Here is a 24,715-nt window from a genome sequence, read left to right as displayed (position 1 = left end):
TTGATGGTTTGTGTTGAGAAGTCTGCTATGATTCTGATGGGCTTTCCTTTGTATGTGATTTGTTTCTTTTCTCTAACTGCTTGTAGAACTTTGTTCTTCTGTTGTGTTTCTGGAATCTTAACAATTATATGCCTATGAGTAGATGTTTTTTGATCAAGGCTATTTGGAGTCTTATATGCCTCACTTATCTGTATGTCAAGCTCTTTTCCCCTGCTTGGGAAGTTTTCTGCCATTATTTCTGTGGAGAGTTTTTTTTGTCATCTGCACTCTCTCCTGTTTCTTCATTGCCTCCAATCAGCCTTATGTTATTCTTCTTTGCATCATCTAGCAGCTGCTGGATTGATTTTTCATGTTCTCTTGTAATTTGGAAGCAATTTTTCTTTTCCTGGTCACTAATTGCAATCTTATCTTCTCTATCTGAAATTCTGTCCTCACATTAGCTCATTGTGCTCTGTAGACTTTCAGTGGAGTTTTTCATGTCCTGGAAATCTAGTTGCATCTGTTTTATGGATTCCATTTGTTCCCTATGTTGTGATTTCATCATGTTCCTGAGCTCCTCTCTAGATTTATTAATCATGTCTTGCACTAGGGGCACAATTTCTCCTGCTATCTGATAAATTATTTCTGATTTCATTTTTTCCAGATCCCCTTTTGTTGCCAGTTCAGTGGGTCCAGGTGGTTGAGTATCAGAGTGTTCCATCTCATTTCCTTTTGGGGTTGCTGTAGGCGATCTGGAAGTCTGGTTTTGAGACTTATTTATGTGTTTTCTCATTTCAACTCAGGGTGGGGGGCTGTTGGCACCTGCACAGATTACCTCCTCTGAGCTAGGAGAGGTGGAACAGGGGCTGTTAGCAGCGGTAGGGATGGTGACCCAAAAGCCCTTTCCTGTGGGCTGGGAGCAGAGGGATGGATGGTGGGCGGGAAGCTCCTTCCTGTGTTCCAGGAGCAGTGGTATGGTGGCTCAGAAGCCCTACCTCTGGGCCGAGAGCCGTGGGAGGGATGGTGGCCTGGAAGCCCCTTCCTCTGGGCCAGAAGCAGCGGGACAGAAGGTGGCCCAAAAGCCCTTTCCTCTGGGCTGGGAGCAGCGGGAGGGATGGTGGCCAGGAAGCCCCTTCCTCTGGACCAGGAGCAGTGGGACGGTGGCTCAGAAGCCCCTACCTCTGGGCCGGGAGCAGCAGGACTCAGTAATGTGGTCTGGTAGTCCGGTGTCCTCTGCATCTTTGTAGTGTGGAACCAGGTGGCCGCCTGTCTGCAGCGGGGTGACTGGGCATGTTCTGCAAGACTCGGGATCTTGGTAGAGTGTCTGGAATACCACGTAGTCTTGATGACTATTGCTTTACAGTGACTCTTGAAATATGATACTCTGAATCTTATAATTTTGTGTTTATTTTTCCAAATCATATTTCCCATTCTAGTTCACTTTATTCTTTCTGAGGGCAGTTTGTAGAATTTGAGTAAAGCTGAGGCTGAAATGAAGTATCACTATCATGGAAGTGAAGTCCAGCATAAAAGAATAAATTCAATATAAAAAATATAATTATTACCAATCATATTTAATTTTGAGGTAGTCACATTTTCCTTAATGAATATCATATTTAGGTACAATAATTTTTCCATAGCCAGATTTGCTCCTGCACAAATATGCTACTCAAAACTCACTGCACAAGTTATACAAAGAGATACACCAAAAATTCTTATAGATGCATCAAAATGGAATTCTAAAGAGTATTCACATTGCCCTTAAGAAAGTAGGGGGAGAAATAGAAAGGAAAAATAAAGAATAGTAAAGAACAAAAAATATAATTGTACATTTAAGTTATAATATCAACAATTACATGAAATGCAAATGATTTAGCTATAATAATTAAAACAGTGCCGGGGATTTAGCTCAGGGGTTTCACCACCTGCTGCACAAGCGCAAGGACCTGAGTTTGATCCCTGGTACCAAAAATAATAATAATAATAATAATAATTAAAACAGATTGGTAGAATGGATTTAAAACATAATCCACTATGTGATATCTCTAAGAAATTCACATTAAATATACTAATGTAGATGGAAAGTAAGAGGACAAAAAATAGCATTAAACATTAAGTCAAAATAAAATGATCAGAGATGAAGAGAGGCATTAGGATGATATGAGTTAATCCATCAAGAAGATGTAGCAAAACTAATTACATATGTACTAAATAACAGAACTACAAAATGTGGTAAACAAAAATTAACTACTGAAAAGAGAAATAGACAGCTGTGGCTGAAGATTTCAGCACTACTCTCTCAACAACTGATAAACTAGACAGAAAATTAGGTATAGAATAAGTCAATATCATCATCAACAGGGTTGGACTGATGCTTATAGAACACTCCACCCACAACAGTAGACCATATATTCCTTTCATGTACCCACAGGATACACCAAGACAGATTATGTCTTAGCACATAAAATTTGATTGATTAATTAAAAAGTGGAAAAGCACAAAACAAAACTCAACAAATTAAAACCCATTGAAATCACAAGAGCATGCTTTCTGTCCACAATAGAAAAAACCTAGAAATCAAAAACAGAGTGATAGTATGACAATCTTCAACACTTGGGAACTAAATAACATACTTCTAAATAATCCATGAGTCAAAAAGGAAGTTTTAAGGGAAATTTAAGTATACACTGATGCTGGGCATCATGGCATATGCCTATAATCCCAGCCCTAGGGTCATCCCCCACTACACCCACCCCCACATAAATCAAACTTAAAATTGGGGGAGATAGTAGATAGGTAAGTCCTGAGAAGGACATTTGTCCATTAAATCCTTACATTAGGAAAGAGGAGGCCGGGGATTTAGCTCAGTGGTTCCGCTGCCTGCCTTGCAAGCATAAGGACCCGAGTTCAATCCCTGGTACCAAAAAAGAAAAAAAGAAAAGAAAAGAGGAAAGTCTCAAATCAGTATTTCTCATAAATATATGTGAATCTATAATTATCTCAAAAAACTTAATTATTATGAAAATATATATTTCAACCATCTAATAGAATTTCAAAGCATAAAACATGAAGAGATTCCCAATTTTATGTTTTCTTCTCCTCCTCCTCCTTCTTCTTTTTCCTCCTCTTTTTTTTTTTAATGGTACTGGTGATTAAGCCCAGGGCCTTTGTACTGAGCTACATTCTCAGTCCTTTTTATGTTTTATTTTGAGACAGGATCTTGCTAAGTTGCTCTGGCTGTGCTTGAACTTGCCATTCTCCTTCCTCAGCCTCCCAGACTACTGGGATTATAGGTGTGGACCACCATGCCTAGCTGCAGTTTGACTTTCATTTAACATGCTTCTATATACTATTCCTACATAGTCAAAATCATTCTGAATGACATGCCTGCTTCATATTACTGACAATGTTCAATTGGCTAAGTATGAGGTAGTAATTACAGAATTTCACAATCATGCACAAGTTCAGAAATGACACTGAAGAAGGCATATGGCTATTTGATCTTTTAGATCTCCAGGGGAAGCTTAGGTCAAAAATTAGAATTTGATTGAATACCAAGGTCGAAACTGATTCTAAATGCACCTGAATGCCCAGTGTATGTAAAATTCTAGTTTCCTGTTGATGGACATTTAGGTTGTTTCCTGCTTTCTGCTCGTACCAATAGGGCTGCAATGACCACCCTTAACCATATGTTGGTACAAATTTTAGGGAGTCTTTCTCTAGGTTAATTTCTGAAACAGAACTGTGTCAAAATACAATGCACTTAAAGTTTTCATTGATGATGTTGTTTCCATCAAAAAAACTTACACCAATTTTTACTTCCAATATTGTTATATGAGTCTTGTTTTTCTGTTTTCTTTCTTTCTTTTTTTTTTTTTTTTGTACCAGGGATTGAACTCAGGACCTTGAGGTTGCAAGGCAGGTGGCATGAGTCTTGTTTTTCTACATCTTCATTAACACTGGATATTCTCCAACTCTATTTTTTCCAACATTATAGATTTTTTTGTTGTTGTTGCTTTTTCTTTTCATTACTGAGGATTGAACCTCATGCATGCTAGGCAAATGTTCCCCCACATCCTCAGCCCTTTTTATTTTGAGACTGAGTCTCTCTAGTTTGCCCAGGCTAGTCTCAAATTAGGAATCCTCCTGTCTTAACCTCTTGAGTAGCTGGGATTATAGACATAAGCCACCATGCCTGAACAAAACAGTTTATAATTTTCTTTTTTAAAAAAAAAATAGACTTTGTATTTTAGAGTGGTTTTAGATTCACAGCAAAAGGTAAATTACGGAGACAGAGTTCCCGTTTACTACCTGCCCCACCCCCAGCCTCCTAGGCTATCAATATCACACTCTAGAAAGGAATATTTGTTAAAAGTGGACCTACGTTGGCATTGCCACCCAAAGTCTATAGTTTACATTAGATCCATTCTTGTATTGTACACACTTTGCACACTTACATGCATCCATGATCATAGTGTCATACAACAACACTTTTATTAGAAAGCCTTCAAAACCCTCTGTGCTCCTGCTATTCATCTCTCCCTCCCTCCAAACCTGGACAACCACCAAAATCTTTACTGTCTCCATAGTTTAGCTTTATCCAAAATGTTGTATAGGTGAAATCATACAATATATAGCTTTTTGAGATTGTGTTATTTCATATAGTAATAAGCATTTGAGTCTCTTCCATGGCTTTTCATGGCTTGGTAGCTCATTTCTTTGTAGTACTAAATAATATTCCATTATCTGGATGCACTATACTTTATCCAGCCACCTTCTGAAGGAGATCTTAGTTGCTTCCAAGCTGAGGCAAATTATGAACAAAGCCACTACAAACATTCATGTGCTGGATTTTGTGTGTAGACATAAGTTTTCAATTCATTTGGACAAAGATCAAAGAGCACAACTGCTTGATCACATGATCAGATGATGTTAGTTTTATAAGAAGCCTATGAGGTCAGGAAGCTCCTGGGTGTTCAGTGGGGGCCACAGAAACCCTTGTTCACAGGAGCAGTCAGCCTAGAATAGCACACGTGGGCCTGGGGCAAAGCTGCCTGAAACCCTTTCCTGCTGATAAAGTGGAGCGAGCAGCAGGGAAGCAGCTACTGCAGCCTCGGTAGTGAGAGGTACCTGGAGATTAAAACCCATAACTTCTGCAAGAAAGGACGCCTTTTACTAGTTCTCTCCACACATGCTTATTGTAGGGGGAAAAAATCAGGCATCCTCTCACGCCATACGTGATCACCTTTAACCTCTCCATCCTGACTTTTCCTGGGACATGGATCTATGTATCTATGCTTCAGAAAATAAGATTGCATGAAACATCTTTTGTAATCTGTATATTTTCAGCTTAGTAACTATGTTATTATTTTTAAATAGTATTTAAATAGTATATCACAATATATTTACTTAATTCTCTATTGCATATAAATTATTTCTAATCTTTCTATTGCTAACAATACCACAAGAGCTTTGAAGTTATATTAGAAGACTGAATAAAAATTTTTTTTCTCTTTGGATGGACATTCTAACTCTTATTTCTACAAATGAAGAAAACAAAGTCCCAGTAGGTAGCAGAGGTAGAACTGGACAACATTTTCTATTCTTTTCTTCCTTCCTTTCCACTTGAGAGTTAATGATTATTCTTAAATACTTATAATTTTTTATTATAAAAATAATATATTGGCAGTATGGCCCTGGATATTATAAAACCATATACTTTTATTTATGAATTTTAAAAGAAAATGATTAACACCAGATTCAACAATTTTTAAGTTTCTGTTATGATATTTGCTTTCTCTGTCCTTTTCCTTTGAAAGCCAATCCTAGAATCAGGTCATTTTCCCTGTATGTCTAAGCATGCCTCTGTAAAAACTATGGACATTTGGGGCCGGGGGTTTAGCTCAGTGGTTCTGCCTCCTGCCTTGAAAGCGCGAAGTCCCGAATTCAATCCCTGGTACCAAAAAAAACAAAAAACAAAAAAACAAACAACTATGGATGTTTAAAAAAACCACCTATAGCACCGTTGTCATACTTAATAATTCTGTGGTATAATGTAGTAAGCAGCCTAAAATCGAAATCAAATTTTCGTGACTGTCTCAAAATATCCCTTTCTATAGTTCTTTTTTTTTGGCAGTACTGGGGGTTGAACCCAGAGCAGCCTCAGGTATGTGTGCTAGGCAAGTGCTCTACCACTGAGCTACACCTTCAGAACTTTTTTCAAATTTTGTTTTGAGACAGAGTCTCAAGTTCACAGTCATTTTATACAATAGGAACTTCTATAAATTATAGCTTTTTGGTCCTCCAATAGCAAAGGGAAAAGGGACCATAATTGAGCCGTCAATCTCCCTAGTGCAGAGAAGGGGAAGATATAAAGTAGAGAATGTGCCTGAGATTTTAGAACACTGGGTAGTGTTTTCCTTGGCAGAATGCAATTTCAATGCAGGTGTTTTTGAACTTGTGGCATCAGAGCCAGTTTTGAAAGTGAGGTAACGCTTCCTAAGACACTTACTCAAAGAAGGGCTTCACCTGGAGGGAGAAGCTATTTAAAGTGGATGCTTGTGTTCTTTTGTTTTGCTCTCCCAGCCTTTCCTTGTCCCCCATCCCCAGATCACCTTCTTATCTCCACAAATCTACCTCTCTGTTTCCTATCATTTCCCTTTAATTTTGCTCTTTAAATTATTCATATTTTGGGTTTTTCATAAAAGAGAAACCATGAAATATTTAAATTCTGTTTCTGATTTACTTCACTTAATAATATGGGCTCAAGATGCATCCATTTTCCTACAATGACTCAATTTTATTTTTTTATGGCTGAGTAGGATTCCAGTGTGTATCACATCACATTTTATTTATTTGTTCATATGTTGATGGACATATAGGCTGCTTCCAAGATTTAGCTATTATGAGTTGTCCTGCTGTAAACATGAGTATGCATGGACCACTTTAATATGATGCCTTTAGCTCTTTAAAGAAGATACCCAGAAGAAGTATAGCTGGGCCAATTCTATTTTTAGTTTTCTGAGGAATCATCATACTGATTTCCATAGCGATTATGCTAATTTACATTCCCTCTAACAACATGGAGGATTTCTTTTTCCCTACATCCTCACCAGCATTTATTGTTTTTTGAGTTTGTGATGATACCATTCTTACTGGAGTAAGACGGAATCTCAGTGTTGCTTTGATTTACATTTTTCTAATGGTCAAAGATGCTGACCATTTTTGCATTTACTTATTGGCCATTTGAACTTCTGAGAAGCATCCATTCATCTCTATTGCCCAGTTCTGATTGGATCATTTATTTGGGGGCCTAATTTTTGCTTTCTTTCCCCATCATGATACACAAAGTAGCAAACTATCAAACTCACACACAGCTTCCATCTTCCCTTTCCAAAGCACTGAGGATTATTTGAAGACAGAAGCAGCTCAGGCCCAAGAGCTCAAGTAAGAGCTCTTCTCTTCTCCTACCCACACAGGCTCTCTGGACATCTGCGAACGCCAGCATCCCTTACTGGTGGGCCGCACTGACACTGATGGTGTGCTGCCACCACAGGAGGAGCTGAGCAGTCAGCCTTGTTGATGAATGTGGCAGAGAGAAAAATATGAGGCCTGGAACATGGAATGAAATGTCCTAGCTAAAGAATGCACCTCATACATGAAAGACACACAAGAAAGTTCAGTTGTTAAAACCAGGCTTTGGAATATAACCATCATGGATTTTTTATATGGTGGAGAGAAGGATGGAGATAGATTTATATGGTACTTATTTTTCTTTTAAACAGTTCACAAGAATGGTTTTGACAGCTGTGTGAGTGTGTGTGTGTGTGTGTGTGTGTGTGTGTGTCTGTCTGAAGCCCCGCCCATGAAGGGACAGAGGTCTAATTAATAGGAACTGTAAGAAACAGGGAAAAGGAAAGGAGTGAGGCAGGTGAAGAGGCCAATGTTAAAACATCTTGTACGTCAGCATCCTAAAATGCAGACACTAGCTGCCTGTCTGCTTTTTCTAGAACATGGTCAGATATCTGCAGTAAACATGTCATTTTTCGTCCCACTCAGAGTCGTTTTTCATCTGTGATGCTCAGTAACAGAATCACACCCTGGACTCTGACGGCAGCTCCAGGGAAATATCTGGGCTCTCACCCTTGAAAAAGCTCCTTGCTCTTCTTAGGCTGGTGCAGCCTGGCAGCATGACTACTACAAGTCAGAATGTCACCAAGGAGGAACCTGAGGTGCACAGAAAGGACACCAGGATGGAACCAAGGGCTGACAATGGTTCTGCAGGTCCTCAAGAGCCTGGCTTTGGCAAGAATCCTGTTAAGTCCCTTGACCTCAAATCCCATCCTCCACATCCAATCATCTTCTTAATCCTCTGCCATCCCGGTGGTAATTTGTTCACCCTGCCTGGCTTCAGCAAGACTTGTGTTCAGTGAATTTAGTAAGAATCCCTCTATCCTATTAATTTCCCATCCACTCATGTGCCATGCTGGTCCTTGGCTATAGAATCCCCACTTTTTCTTGTTGTCTTCAGAGTTGAACTCTATCACTCTGCCTTACTGCAAAACTCCACTGCATAGTCCTTTTTGAATAAAGTCTTCCTTACTTGTTTTTACAAGTGTCATGAATAATCTTTTCTCTAACATGTCAGAAGCACATATCCCAATCTGACTTAATTTCCATGTTAGGAAACACGAATTTCCTAATGAGGGTTTCAGGACCGCAGGCCTAAGGTTTGGTTGCTAGGGTAGAAAGTGGTGGGACCAACCTCTCCGGTTTCATCTGCAGCAGGAAGTTCTTTATGAGCTTATTGCCTTACAAAAATATCACTGGGAAGCTCTGAAGTTCCAATGAGCTCATCAGCAGGGACTGCTTTCCCTTCAGATGGTGGCTGTGTAATACCACTGAGCCCTGTTCTGTTGATCATGGGGCTGACTCACTTGCCGGCATTCTGCGGTGATTGACCATTATGTCTGAGGAGTAGGGTTAGTGGGGACTCAAGGACAAGAAAAGTGTTTGTGGTCATGTGATTTCCTGGCATATGACCCATCTGGGAGATGGTTTAGGAATCCACTGGAGAGGATATTTTAAAAATATCATCCAGTGGACTCTGTGGAAATTACACCTAAATCAAGTGAGGAGCAGCCCAAGAGAGCAGCTCAGGGTCTGCGAAGTTCAGAGCTTCCTCGCCCGAAGGGTTGGAGGTAGTAGGGTTCAGAGGAGGTTTGCACACTCACAGAACTGCAAAACAGCAAAAAGTCTTCATAGGCTTGAAGGGATCATTTGCAATCTGCGATGGAGAAACAAATGTAGACCCAGGCTTGTTAGTATGTTTTTTGCCTAAGATGTTAATTTAAGGTATATATATTCATTGCTTTCTCTCTCTCTTCTTTGTATAAGCCAATGTTTTTTGCATTTATTATAAGTAAAGCTACAAGAGTTCCCAAACTTACATAATTAAATTGATGTTGACACATATTTTTGTACACAGACATGTTTTTGACACATTGACTGTTTTTTTTTTTTTTTATTGAGGTATTGGGAATTGAACCCAGGGCCTTTGCACTGAACTATATCCTCAGCCTTCTTTATTTATTTTGTTTTTATTTTGAGGAAAGATCTCACTAAGTTTCCCAGGCAGGGCTTGAGCTAGCTGTCCTTCTGCCTCAGCCTCCTGAGTGCTGGGACTATAGGTGTGCACGACTGTGCCTGGCTAACATGTTGGCATCAGCACATAAAGTCATATGTTGCTCATTAAAATGATAGGCCACATTCTGAGAAATGTGATGCTAGGTGATTTTTGTCATTCTGGATACATTCACAGAGCATACTTACATAAACTAAGACAGATGTTATGTAACTAGACAATACAATCTTATGGGACCACCATCTTATATGCAGTCTGTCATTGACTGAAATATATATATGCCATTTATGTCTGGGAGTAAAGTCTGGCCATTTTGAAGCCAGAAAGTTTCATTTTATTTTATTTCTTTTTTTCTTTTTTTGGTATTGGGGATTAAACTCGGGTCCTTGAGCTTCCAAGGCAGGTGGCAGAACCACTGAGCTAAATCCCCGGCCCTCATTTTATTTTATTTCAATTTTTTTTTTTTTTTTGCAGTGCTGGGGAGTGCTCTATCATTGAGCTACACCTTCATCTCCTAAGGTAGTTAAAACCATCTAAATTTGAAACACATGGACTGATTAGCAGCAAGCAAATAAATAAAACAACAGAGAGGATCAAACAGGATACTTTTGCTTCTTGAGGGACAATGGCATTTCAAAAGGAGTGATTTGAGTGAGGGGGGCTAGAGAGCCCTTCAAATGATACTTATACAATAATCTCAGATAAAGTGCTCCATTATCTCTGCACTTAAGCCTGCTGAGCACTTCCTTGGTAAGTCAATTAACTCCTAAGGGAGACAACCCAGTGTTATGCTTTAAATTTATAATGTGCTCCCAAAGTCTTCTGAAGCTGGCTCTTTGGAAGGTGATTGGATCATGGGGATGTTGTACTCATCTGTGGATTTATCCATAAATGAGTTCATAGTAAAATGTGCTCTTAAGAGGTGGGACATGTTTGAAAGAGGTGTGCCAGGTGTGTAACCTGGAAGGGTGAACCTCCTTCCCTGCTCCTCCCTTCCCTCTCTGCTTCCTGGATGTCATGAGGTGAGCCACTTTCCTCCATCCAGGCTCTTCCACCATGCTGTTTCTGCCTTGGAATCAGATTACCATGGACTGAATCCTCCTAAACTGTGAGCCAAATGAAGCCTCTCCTTTAAGTTTTGGGTGTTGGGTATTTTGTTCCAGCAACAGGAAAGCTGACTAATATAACTCAGGCCGTGGCTAGTTACATTGGGCCTGTTTCTCTCCAAAGAGACAGAGAGGGACGCAGATTAGAATTTGTTGAATCCTATTTGGTGCCTAGTAGAAGACATATTATTATATATTATCTTAGTTAATCCTTCCAACAATGAAAAAAGCGAGTAAGTTTACCCTCTCTTCACAGATTATCCCCAAACACAGGGAACTGAATAAATTCCTCTAAATTGCACAAATAGAAAATGGAGGCATTTTTGTCAGCCCTGAATACTATGACCAAAGACCAAAGGCTGGATGGCTTAAATAACAGACGTTTGTTTCCCACAGTTCTAGAGTCTGGAAGTGCAAGATCAAGGTTTTAATTCCTGGTGAGGGCTTTCTTCCTGGCCTTTTGACAGCTGCCTTCTCTGTGTGCTCAATAGACAAAGTGGGAAGGAGAGATCTGGTCTCTTTCTTACAGGGACACTGATATCATGGGGACCCTACTCTGGTGACTTCATCTAAACCCATTTACCTCCCAAGCATGGGTCCCTCCTAACGCCATCACATTATCAGAGGTTCAGCATGCAAGTTTGGGGGAACACAGCATTCAGTCCCTAATATCAAGTGCCCTCAATTCATTCCTCTTACATTGTTAAAACTTGGCAGGGATAAAATGCTATGGAAAGAACCAGATGCGTAGAGAATTTGAGAATATTAGGGTTGCTTAGGAGAACTCTGATTGTAGGAGCCTAATGTCCAGGACAAGATGCAAGTCTCAGGAACAAGATGAGGGGCTGGGGTGTAGCTCAGTGGTTGGATACATACCTAGTGGAAGTCTCTGGCTTTGATCCCCAACACTGCAAAAAAAAAAAAAAAAAAGAGAGAGAGAGAGAGAAGGAGAGAGAGAGAGGAGATTATTTTATAAAGAAGACAGTTCTGAGTTTTTCTGTCTTTTTTTAACATATGTTAAGTCATAGTATGTACAATTTGACAACAGTGTATATATACACTCTCATCCAGACATAAATAGAAGAGATAGGAAGGAACTAAATAGGATTTGAGTCCAAATTATGAGTTGGGTTATCTTTTTTCATTCATCTGTAGCACTTGCTTTCTCTAAAATGAATTGTTTATTACTTTTATATGTAATTTATGTCAAGAATTTTCTCGATGTATCTTTTCACAAGATGCCAATTGTTTTCAAAGGTCTCTTGTGTTGTATCTGTATCTTTCCAAACAGTATGCTATAAATTCAAGCATTTACTGTTAACTTTTGTTTTTCTCTCTGTTAAAATGATAAGTGATTTGTTGCTGTCGTTCATTTGGCTTTCGTACAGGACTGACTAGGTGTTTTGCTAACCCATAGGCATTGCCTAAGGAACAGAGTTTGGTTAAGTTGGAAAGCAAATATTTTGCTGAGCTTTCTCACAGGCTTCCAACAACATGAATTTTGTTTTGTTTTTGAAACTCCAGGTTAGGAAGAAGGCCCTGAGCTATCTATCCATCCCCAACCCCCAGGAGGGGGTGACTTCATCATTACCCTTTCCAAAGAAAAATTATTTATTCATTAACATTTTAAAAATACAAATAACTAAAGCTAGAATTCTTTTTTTTCTGGTTGGGTTCCAGAAGAAAGATTAAAAGCAGTAAACCAAGAGAAGAAAAGCCTTTAATGATTCTTAGTAACACTTAAAACCTAAACAAAGTGTCTTAGTACCAGTGGGAACAAAAATTAATTAGAAATCAAAATTAGGCTTGCTTTATCAGTGCTAAAACAAATCTAGGTGAAAACAATGAAGCATTTTTATAATTAAATTTAATTTAGTGTAATAATCTTAGTTCTTTTATAATTAAATTTAATTTAGTGTAATAATCTTAGTTCTTGCTATTTGCAACTGTGGGAGGTTTTTCTTGTTTTTAAGATTATTAAAGGATGTACTTTTGAAAAGTCAGTAGTGTGCTGAGTTTTGTATAGAACTGAGATGACTCAGGAGCAGGAACAGGAGGGGTGTGAGGTGGGGTGCTGGGTGCTGCAGAGTAGCCTGGCAAGATACCTGATGCCAGGCTAGGTCTCAGGCCAAGGCCTCCCTCTCCTGTCCTCTGCTGTGTGCCAGGCAGTTTTCACCTCACCCAAGGGACAGCAGGGACAAGAGAATGTCCCCAAGGGATGCCGCTTCTGTCAGGAGCAGGACAGACCCCTATGGAGCAAAACAGCCTCTTAAAGAATAGTTCTAGAGCTGGTGGGAAATGGGGACAGACTGTGAGCCACCTCAGACAGCTGCCATGTCTCTCCTCCCAGGAGCCTTGGTGACAACCACACACCTCCTCATGCAGCCCGAGACACTATGTATGTCTGGGAAAAAGCAGCTGCTTTAGGGGCAGTAGCAACCAGCCACAAGTCATCTGCCACCAGCTAGGCTGGTCTGAAGCTCTTTTCATGTATTATTTTGCTCCATAGTCACCACAACCTTAGCGAACTGAAATTATTATCCTCATTAAAAATATTACTTGAGATTTTACTCTCATCCCTTTATGGCCATCTTTCTTTTTATTATGGTAAAATATACGTAACAAATTTACCATCTTCACAAGTCAGTGATATTGAATATAATCACAGTGCTGTGCAGCCATCACCACTGTCCATTTCCAGAACTTTTTCACTGTTAAACAAAAACTCCCCATTTCTCCCTCCCCTAGTCCCTGGTAGCCACTATCCTACTTTCTGTCCCAATGAATTTGCCTATTCTAGACAAGTGGAGTCCTACAATATTTGTCCTTTTGTATCATACTTCACTTAGCAGAGTGTATTCAAATTTCATTCATGTTCTAGCATTCCCTTTTATAGACTAGGAAACTGGACTGAAACAGAGTGACTTGCTTCAGACCAGACAGGGAATAAATGACAGGAAGAATTTAAGTCTAGGGAGGTGACTCCAGAGTCTATGTTCTTAATTGTACCTGACAGGCACTTCTCCCAAGGTATCCCACAGACCTCTAGATCAGAAACACTTGGAGCGATTACAAAAACTAGACTCCTCGGCTCCACTCCAGGTCTACTGAGTATGTAAATCCAAAGTTGGAGAATTGCTTTATTCTTCTCTATTAAGAATAAAATTAGAAGAGGTGGTGGAGAAAATGAAGGCATGATGACAAGTTGGTTTGTTTTCAGTGATCGTGGAGAGAGGGTGATGTGCAGACATGAGCTGAGGTTTGAGTGATGATGTCTTCTTCAAAGTCCATGTTCAGACTTAATCCCCAGTGGAAGGGCACAAAGAGGCAGGGCCTGGGAAGCGATTAAGTCCTGAGGGCTTCACTCTCATCAATGGAATTAGCGCCACTAGAAAAGGACTTAAGGCTAAAGGAGGACTTGGTTGCCTGCCCATCCCTCTTGTCATATGAGGGCACAGTGTTCTTCCACTCGAAAGGAAGCAGCAGTGCTGAGACGCCATCTTGGAAGCAAAGGGTAGCCCTGGCCAGATCTGAATCTGTTGGCACCTTGATCTTAGACTTCCTGTTCTCTAGAACCATGAGAGATGCATTTGTGTTCCTTATAAATGACCTAGTCTCCTGTTTCTTGTCATGACAGCACAAACAGTCTAAAACAATGAGACTCTGAAAACTGACAAAAACCATAGAGTCTGGTAGGGGCTTCTGGAATGATTTCTAGTGTGCCCACTGTATATATTCTTTATGACCTCATGAGTCATCCTCTTATGAAGTGAAAAGATAAATCTCTTGTAGTTATTCCATATTTTTCATTTCCATTTTTATGGTTCATGTCAATGTGTATTATATGTGAAAAAATAGTGTATCGGGCTGAGGATTTAGCTGAGTGGTACCGCTGCCTGTCTTGCAAGCACAAGGTCCCTAGTTCCATCCCCTGTACAAAAAAAAAAAAGTTTACTGTCCATAAGAAAAGAAAGACATAAATGGTAAATTGTGATGCTGGCAAACCAAAGTCCAGCGTAGCCATAGCCAGGCCATGTTTGCTGCAACTCACCTTCAGGAAGGTTGTCACCTTGAAGTCTGGTGATGTGTGGAACAGCTGTTTTAATCTACCTAAAATAATTTGCATAATCAATTTTACATGTGCTTTATCAAACTTGCCAAAGAGCAGGTGATAATATGGCATTAATATGATTACTAATTTGACACATCATTGAGATTAATTTGACCTGTCTGATCTCAAGATACCCAAAGGTATATTTGACTCCCTACTCTTAGAGCTACCAGCCTTGAGGTTTAAATATTTATCTTAAAATCTTAAGAATTAAAATAACATATCAGTTGGGCCAGGGATTTAGCTCAGTGGTTCCAGCGCCTGCTGCATAAGTGCAAGGTCCTGAGTTCGATCCCCGGTACCAAAAAAAAAAACCCCAAACAAAAAAAATAAAAATATAAAATAACATGTCAGTTTAGTAACAATAATAAATTATTAGAAATAATGGAACCAATAGAGATGTTCACCAGTTGGTTAAATAAAATATTTCATACCAATAAAATACTAGGCAAGCATTTAAATGATGTGGGGGAAGTATACTATATAAAAGTGTTTTTGTGCTATGTGACATAGAAGATATAAGATTTCATGTGAAGTATAACTTCTTTTTTGTAAAGAAACTTATGTATATATAATCTTGGGAAAGAGAAATGCCTAAATATTAACTATGGTTATAGCTCCATAGTAGGCTAAAGAGTGGTTTATGGGTTTTCCTTTTAATTTGTCTGTATTTTAAATGTCTTTAAGCCACAAATGTGGGGGGTTTTTTTCCTTGTAAAATAGAGGACAAAAACTAATTGTTTTATAATTCTAAAGTGGGTACGACAGAGTGAGCTCTATGCAATTTCACTCTCTTCCAAAACTACATTAATCTTCTTATGTGAATGGTATTGTATTCTCTCTCTGTTTCTCTCTGCTCCTCTCTCTCTGACACACACACACACACGCACGTGCACACACACATACACACACACTCAAGAGAACCACAAAGGTGAAGGAGACCACACACAGTAAGGCCACTGGGGCCCCAGCAGCCCTTAGGAGCATGGTAACAGTTTGGTGGGCTGAGGAACCCTGATCTCAAAGCAGTGTAGGGAAAGCTAAACCAAGATGCCCTCTGGTGACTATCAGGGCAGAAATTGCCCCTGTCCTGGAAATGAGTGTGATGGGTCAGGGGTGGTAATGTGAGGGAGCAAAGGCACCAGTCAGGAGCACTGGGGGAAGCTGGCAGATCTCAACACTCTGGCTCCTTCTCCAGACAAAGTCTCTGCTGCGCATGCCACACACTGTGGGAGGTCTCGGTGTCAGACCCAGAGCAGAAGGAGTAAGTGACACAGGGCCATCCTGACTGCCAGACTCTTACCTGAACAGTGAGAGGTGGTGTAAAGGACTTCCTCACAGGCACACTTAGGCTTGCTCCTCAAGACCTCACTTAGGGATGCACATAGAGGTGATGAAACAAAAATAAATATAAAGGAAGGAATATTCTTCCTTTCTATACTAGAGATGAAGGGGAATACAATTGTGATAGAATCCTGGTAGGTTCGAGTTCTTCCATTTCTTCAGTTGAGTGGTAGGACTGTGCTTGGTAATATGTTTTTTTACTGTTGTTGTTGTTTTTGGTGGCATTGAACCCAGGGACCACTGAGCTACATCCCTAGCCCATTTCATTTTAATTTTGAGACAGGGTCTTGCTAAATTATCCAGGATGGCCTCAAACTTGTGATATTCCTGCCTCAGCCTCAGGAGTAACTGCAATTACAGATGTGTCCACTGTGCCTGGCTATATTTTGTTGTTCTTATGCAAGATATAGATGTACATTTTATACCCTCCCTCTGTATTATATATTTTATGATGTAAGAATAATTTGATGCTATCCCAAAAAGGTATCACCAGACTGAAGACAGTGACTAGGTAACCCAGTATTTCCTCCTCCCCTGTGTGTTTTTCTCACTTTCTTCTTTTCAGTCCTAGTTTCTTTTCCTTGTTCTCTCATTCCCTATTTTTCTCTTATTTCCTCTCATTTTACCTTAGATCTCTCATTCACACCTCACTAGTGTTCTTGTGGATCCTCTCTTGAAACTTCTAATAGGTATAACACATTTTTCTTCATGATTTTTATCCCTCAATAGTTTTAAATTTGAGGCATATTTATGTACAATAAAATACATATATCTTAGCTGTACAACCTGACCTGTTTTTACAAGTGGATGCACCACATAACTACCATCCCAATGAAGATATAGAACATTTCCATCTCCCCAGGCAGTTTCCTTGTGCCAGTCCATCCTGAGAGGCAAATCCTGCTCTGATTCTGTCACCATGAGCTAAGTTTTTCTGTTCTAAAACTTTCTAACATTGGATTATGTACCATATACTCATTTTTGTCTAGATTTTTCTTCTTTTTCCTCAATCATAACATTTAAAAAAATTCATCTATGTTAATCCACAGAATAGTAGCTTTCCATTAAAAATACACTGCAGCTTATGTGGCTTCACATTTTTCTCAATGCTTTTGTAGTCTTTTTAATTTTAGCACTTCAGTGGATGTGAAGTGTTTACCCAGTGTGGTATTGCCTATGGCTAATGATGTTGAACACCTTTACGTGCACTTATTGGTAATTAGTATACATTTTTCTGTGAGATACCTATTCAAGCCATTGCCCATTTTAAAAACAAAATTTTCTTTGTATTATTGATTGGTCAGATATATGCATTAATAATATTTTCTCTCTGTGGCTTCTCTTTCATTTTAATTATGATGTCTTCTGATGACTAGAAATTATTAATTTTAATGAAGTTTAACATATCAATTTTTATTATAGTTAATATTTTCTGTACTCTGAGAAGTCTTTGTCTATCCCAAAGCTTCTGACATATCCTTCCACACTTTATAGTTTTAGCTCTCATGTCTATGACTGTGACTCATCTCAAATCATTTTTATGTATGGTGTGAGGTAGGGATCAACTTTTTTCCCATATGGAATTTTTTTTCCCATCTTTCTAAACTGGTGCAATATACCTTTATCCTTTTCTCTGCTGATGAAGTAAAGTATTCTAAATCAAAAGCTGAAATCTTGGAATATGCATCTCTATGTTCCACACTCAACCACCTCTCTAAAACATGGTCAGTAACCTTAAGGATGAACTATTATGGCACTTAGAAAATTACAAATTATTTACTTTTTAGAACTATATATTTCAGTTTTAGAAAGAAAAAAATTTTGTAAGGACCAAAAGTTAACCATGGTACTCTGATTCTGCCCTTGCAGTGTCTAAGATGCAAATATAATCAACCACTGGGTTTGATGCTATGCATTTCTATTTATCATGGAAAGGGTGAAATAGAAAATAAAATGGGGATTTAATTTAGTTTTCAATGTTTAAAAAAATTAATTTTATGTTATTTTTACAATCAAGTTTACCTAAAACCAGAGGAGTAAAAGTTTCTAAAAGAAGAAAAAGGAAAAGTGCCAAACAAAAAATGCAGAGATCAAAGAACAATGACAATAATTCTGAGGGAGTGGAGTGTAGCTCTGTGGCAGAGGCCCTGGTTTTGATTCCTAGTGGAGAGGGGAGAAAAAAAGGGATTGTTAGATGTAGAAATTTGGAATAGTCTACGTGAAAGAAATTTCTGCAACAGGGCAGCGTGATGGAAGTGGGAGCAAGGGCAAAGGAGATTGAATACAAAAATAGGGTCTAACATACAAATAGAATTAGAAGACAATTTTTGAATGCAATCAAAGGGAAGGCCTGGGAAATTTGGAAAATAAAACATCTTTGAGTCTAGTCTGGGAAATACTGAATACATTGTGATGCTGAAAAACCCATATGTGGATGCTTATTTTTTAAGCAAGATTTTATTTGATTATTTATAGACATTTTAAAGAATGGGTTTACAGAAAAAACATAAGATGACATGGAGTTTCATATCCTCCCCTATTTTTCCCTATTATTAACATTAGTGTGGGATATTTATTACAATTAATGAACTGACATTCGCATATTGGTTAAAGTCCATAGTTTATTCAGATCTTTAAAGCTTTTCCTAATATGCTCTTTTTCTGTCCCAAGATCCCATCCAAGATATGAAATTACATTTACTTGGATGTCTTCTTAGGCTCCTGTTGGTTATGACAACTTCTCAGACTTTTCTTATTTTCTCTGACCTTGACAGTTTTGAGAAGTACTCGTCAGGTATTTTACAGGATGCTCCTCTGTTGGAGTCTATCTGATGTTTTATTCATGATTAGATTGGATCATGGGCTTATGAGGGAGGTGTCTCAGAGTGAAACACGCTATTTTATTGTATAATCTCAAGAGCACAGACCATTAATATGTTTTATGACTATTGAGCTTCGTCTGGATGAGATAGTGTTTGTCAGGTTTCTCCACTGCCGGAGTGACTCCCTGCTGCCTCCCTCCCCTCCCCATCCTTTTGGAAGGAAGGAACTACACAGAGATCCTACTTAAAGAGTAAGATTACCCTCCACCTCCTGATGGTAGAATAGCAACATAAGTGATTTGGAGTTCTTTTATGTTTGACACTTGGCTCTTCTTAACCCTTACTAATTTATTCAATCATTTGTCTATGTTAAATATAGACTCACGGAAATTTATCTTCTACACTGGGTTACAATCTAGTACTACTTTATTTTGTTACTCAAATCGTTCCATTTTTGGCCATTGAAACTTCTTAGTTTGTTCAGGATGTTTGCTTTTCAACCTTAAACTTGTTTGCTATTCCATTTTTTTTTTTATTGTGAGATTTAGAAACAGGAACGAGACCAACACATAACTATCATGTTGGCAGAAACTCGGTTTCTTCAATATTAGATTCCCTTCCTCCTCTCAATGCTTACACAGGACTGATCATTAGAAATGTGAGAGTATCAGTGTGGGACAGGACAGTGTTTTATTGATATTTCGTACTTAATCCTAAGGCCAGCTGCTGAGGGCAGACTGGTTTCAGGGCTGAGACCTTGGGGCTGGTTCCCATCTGTTCTTCAGCCACTTCCTGGGCCCCCGAGCCTGAGGTTGGCCCCCAGATTGTTCTTGCAGATATTGGCTCAGTCTAGAAGGAGCTGTCTGGGGACCAGGCCATGAGGCACAGACAGTGACTCACCTCCAGAACTTCACAGACACAGGGGCACTCGGGGACCCCCAAGTCAAAGCCCAGGACTGTGGGAGAATAGCTGGAAAGCCTGTGTTGATTATCTGCACTGAACAACACACCACTCCAGAACTAGTGGCCTGACCCACAGCAGTCATCCCTGATCTCTTGTGGCTCCTGTGGCAGGGTATGGAAAGCACTAGATGGTGTAATGCTGGCTTGGGGCCTCTCACAGTGTTGCAATCCAGTGGCAGCTGGAACTTAATTCCTGCTTCTTCCTCTGGGGGGAGGGGTGCCTACATGCTACCCCCACAGTGCTGTGCTTGCTTTGTCCTCACTGGCCCTTCCTTGCCTGCAGCTCCCCGCCCACTCAGAGTCACCAACACACATCCCTTTCTCCTCCAGGGTCTTACTACTCCCACTTCAGCCTGGCTGGTGCCAGCTCTCGGGTGTTGTCAGCAGGATAGTTGTGACTGTTCTTGAATTTTAACCAGGGGAAGCAGAAGCCCCAGAATACCACCCAGTGTGCACTAGGTACAGAGAAGGGAGAAGGATCAGATGCAGGGTTAGACTTTGAGGACTTTATACTTAGGGTGGAAGACAGAGTCAATGAGAATGAAAATATAATAGAGGCCGTTCAGACCATATACAGAAAATGGTGAGTATAATAACAAGTAAATCTGTTGTTCAGTTTGCTCAAAGAAGGAGGGAAAGGGAAGGGAAGGGAAAGAAAGGGAAGCAAGAGAAAGAGGGAGAGAGGCTGAGTGAGAAGCAGGCCGGCCTATGGCTGGGGTCCAATGAAAGTGTGGAGCCTAAGAAGACACCTGGGAAGTAAGCAATGCCAAGTTTGCAGTTTTCTTGCTGTTGGCCTTGTTTTATTTTACTTTAGCTTTTGCAGTACTAGAGAGTGAAACTAAGGACTTTGCCATAAGCTATATCTCCAGTCCTTTTTATGTTTTGAGACAGAGTCTCACTAAATAGCTAAGTTACCTGGGCTGGGCATGAATTTGCAACCTAATGACGCACATGCCACCTGCTCTGGACCAAGTTGTACTTTTCCCTTTGATGCAGGCAGTGAGGGGTAGGAAATGGCATTTCATTATGACCCTCTTTCTAGATGTTAGTCATGGCATATTTTAGAGCAAGCCTGGAGGGAGCAGAGATAACAATGCCACTTCAAAGTCAGGAAAGTCATCGCACAAACACAAACAATCCCCAGTCTCCTTCACAGTTGTCGATTTGCAGGCAACTTGCTTTGGAATTACCAGCACGCTTTTTTTGCTGTTAGTCTAGCTATTTTCTACATCTAAAATATTATTGTTTTGGTTCATTTTTAGGACTGTTACCTTTGGAGAAAGACTGATTACCTGGCTCAAATTAGAGACCTTTTTGGTTTGGAGTTTGTTTCTCACTCCTTGTGATAATCTGAGCAGATCATTTGATCACTCATTGGTCCCTCCCACTGTTCCTCTTTGTAAACCTTCTCACCAAGTCACCAATTTCTTATTTCCAGAATAAGAGAAGTTCCTAGGCTTTAGCAATGATGTCATTCAATAATTCCTGCAATGGGATCAAACTACTTCCTCCTTTGGGCACTTCCTAATTATTTTATTTTCTATTCTACTTTGTAAGTTCAATTTTCCCCTTTCCTCAGTCTTCTCAATTGCATTGCACTCCACATTTCAGCTCTTCTCTCTGATGAGTTAAGATACATCCATTATGGTGCATAATCTTTAATGGAACTCAGTCCTAACTCATTCATCTTTTGAAATGCAGTTCTATAATTACATTTGAGCCAGTCATCTCTTTTTCTATGACTTTTAAAGTCTGTTAAATGTTCTGATATGAAGTCATTCATTCTGGTTTAATAATCATGTGAAAACTTGCTGTGTATGCACTCTGGCAAAACTTATCATTAGAAATCAAACCTAGTGAAAAAACATGATATGATTGATATAATTTAATAATAGCTACCATTTAAATCTGCCTTCTGTGTATTACATGTCATTTTTAATGCCTACAATAATTCCCAGTACATAACACCATTTCATAGGTAAGAAAATTTATAATCAAAGATCCAAGTAGGTTTTGCTTTGTTTTACTCTTGTGTTGATATGTTCAATTTGTAAATGCAGCATCCTTGTTTCAGAAAACTGTGTCTCTTTCCTTCTCTGCCCGTATGGCTTTCATGAAAGAGTCATGTTGTGATACAATCTGTTGTGGCTTAGATATTGAACATCTACCCCCAAAAGGCTCATGTGTACAGATGGGGGGCTTTTGAAGGTGAAGGCCTGTATTCATCAATGGTTTAATACACTGATTAGTTCAGAACCTCTGTGCTGTTAGGAGGTGGGGCCTGGTTAAAGGCTGTCACTAGGGTGTCACCCGGAAGGACACATCTCCCTCCTCAGCTCCTCCTTTCTCTCTGCTTCCTGGCTGCCATCTCATGAGCAGCTCTCTTTCCTCTGCCAGCCCTTCCACTACACCCTTCCTGCCTAGGAGCCCACTGGCTGTGGATGGAATCCTCTGAAAGCCGTGAACCAAGATAAACCTCTTCTCCTTTAAGTTGTAGATATTGGATATTTCGTCCCAGTGATGAGCAAGTGACTAAAACAGGATCCTACCTTCTGGCCTCTGAGCTTCTTCCCATGGTTTTGGGGACTGGGAAGTATGTGAATATTAGTTCATGGTATTTTCCTGTGTCTGACATGTAAAGCTTATGAATTGTCAGCGGCTTCTTTATGACCACAGGGACTGCACATGTTAAGGGTGGCAGCCTTCAGACCAGGAGCTGAGGAGCAGCATTTAAGCCCCTGTCTTCAGTCTTCCAGTCCATGTGTCTTGATAAGGAATTTTCTTGCTCAACTCCAGTGTGGTATAAGTCACTTATAACCTTCAGAGTCTTAACTTTTACCGACTGCTGATCTTCTTGTAGCTTGAAAGTAGCTGGCATGTGAAGATTTCATTTAAAGACTGGTTTACACTAGTTCACCAGAGAACATTTGCTTAGTTTCTCCCTTCTTGATTTCAAATACAGCTGAAAAGTCTATCCTATCTGTTAAAAAATAATTGTGATACAAATCTACATTTCATAGAAATAGAAAATGTTCTAAACTTCATTGAAACTGCAAAGAATCTCAGAGACCCAAAAACAATCTTGAGGAAGAAGAATAAAGCAAGAGGCATTTTATGTACGCCCTGGTTTCAAAATATATTACAAACCTATACTAACTAAAACTGTATGGTACTGGCAAGAAGACAGACATATGGGTCAATAGCACAGAGAGCCCAGAATTAAGTTCACAAATATATGGTCCACCCATCTTCAGCAAGGGTACTGAGAATACACAATGGAAAGAGTCTAGGGTGTAATTCAGTAGTAGAGTGAGTATTTAGCATTCGTAAGACACTGGATTCAATCTTCATCAACCTTCCAGCCTCCCCACCCCCAAATATACAACAAGGAAGGATAGTATCTTCAATAAATAGTGTTAGGAAAACTGGATATCCACATGCAAAAAAATCAAACCCTTATCTTACATCCTATAGAAACTCAAAATGGATTAGAGCCTTTAATGTAAGACCTGAAACTATACAACTTTTAAAACATAGGTAAAAGCTTCATGATATTGGTCTTGGCAATGATTTCTTGGATATGACACCAAGAACACAAGCAACAAAAGCAAAAATACACAAATGGAGCTACATCAAATTAAAATCTTCCACATGGCAAAGTTCACACAATCCATAGGATTAATTAAAAGGTAATCTACAGAATGGGAAAAAATATTTGCAAACCATACATCTGATAAGGGATTATTTTCCAAAATGTGTAAGGAACTCCTATAAGTGACTAGCAACCTTGGTATGGTGGCATGCACCAGTAATCCCGGCATCTGGGAGGCTGAGATAGGAGACTCACAAATTCAAGGCCTGAACTATATAATGAGACCTGGGCTCAAAAACTCAACAAACAAAATCTCAATAGCGAAACAGCAAAAATGAAAACACCAAATAACTTGATCAAAAAATTAGGCAAAGGACTTGAATGGACATTTCTGCAAAGAATATGCACAAATGGCTAATAGATATGTGAAAAGATGCTTGACATCACTAATTATCAGAGAAATGTAAATAAAAACCACAAAGAAATATACTTGACACCAGTTAGGCTGGCTATTATCCAAAAGACGAAGGGTGACATGTGTTGGTGAGGATGTGGAGAAAAAAGAATCCTTACAAACTGTGAGGGTTGAAAAATGGTGCAGCTGCTATAGAAAATAGTATTTAGGATCCTCAAAAAATTTAAAACAGAATTACATACAACCCAGCAATCCTACCTCTAACATTTATCCACAACAGTGGAAATCAGGATCCTAAAGACATCTGCTCTCCTGTGTTCTTTGCATCACTATTCACGATATCCACAGTGTAGGAACAGCTGAAATGTCCATGGGTGGATAAAGAAAACGTGGTTCCACATACAACGAAGTATATCTGTGACATAAAAGGGGTCCAAAGTTGATAGGTATAAAGTTTCAGTTATATGACTAAGTTCTAGAAATCTGCTGTACAACATTGTGCCTATCATTGTGCACTTAAATTGAGAGACTAGATCTCATATTGTTTTCTTACCACAGTACCATAAAAAGGATAGTCTAATTGATTCAAACAGGACATCTTGAAAGCAACTGGAAACCATCCTGTTGTTCTTGGCTAATTGCAATGTGTTTTATTCAGTCATCTTTAGTTCTTGCATGTCTCATTTTCCAACATTTCAACACATTAGTCAGGAAAGGATAAAAAGAAGTTCTTCTAGGCA

This window comes from Heterocephalus glaber, unplaced genomic scaffold (genome assembly GCF_053883595.1).
Source record: "Heterocephalus glaber isolate CG9 unplaced genomic scaffold, H.glaber_assembly_v1.0 deba00001757, whole genome shotgun sequence".
In the NCBI taxonomy this organism is placed as follows: domain Eukaryota; kingdom Metazoa; phylum Chordata; class Mammalia; order Rodentia; family Bathyergidae; genus Heterocephalus; species Heterocephalus glaber.
Note: the sequence above shows the minus strand (reverse complement) of the source record.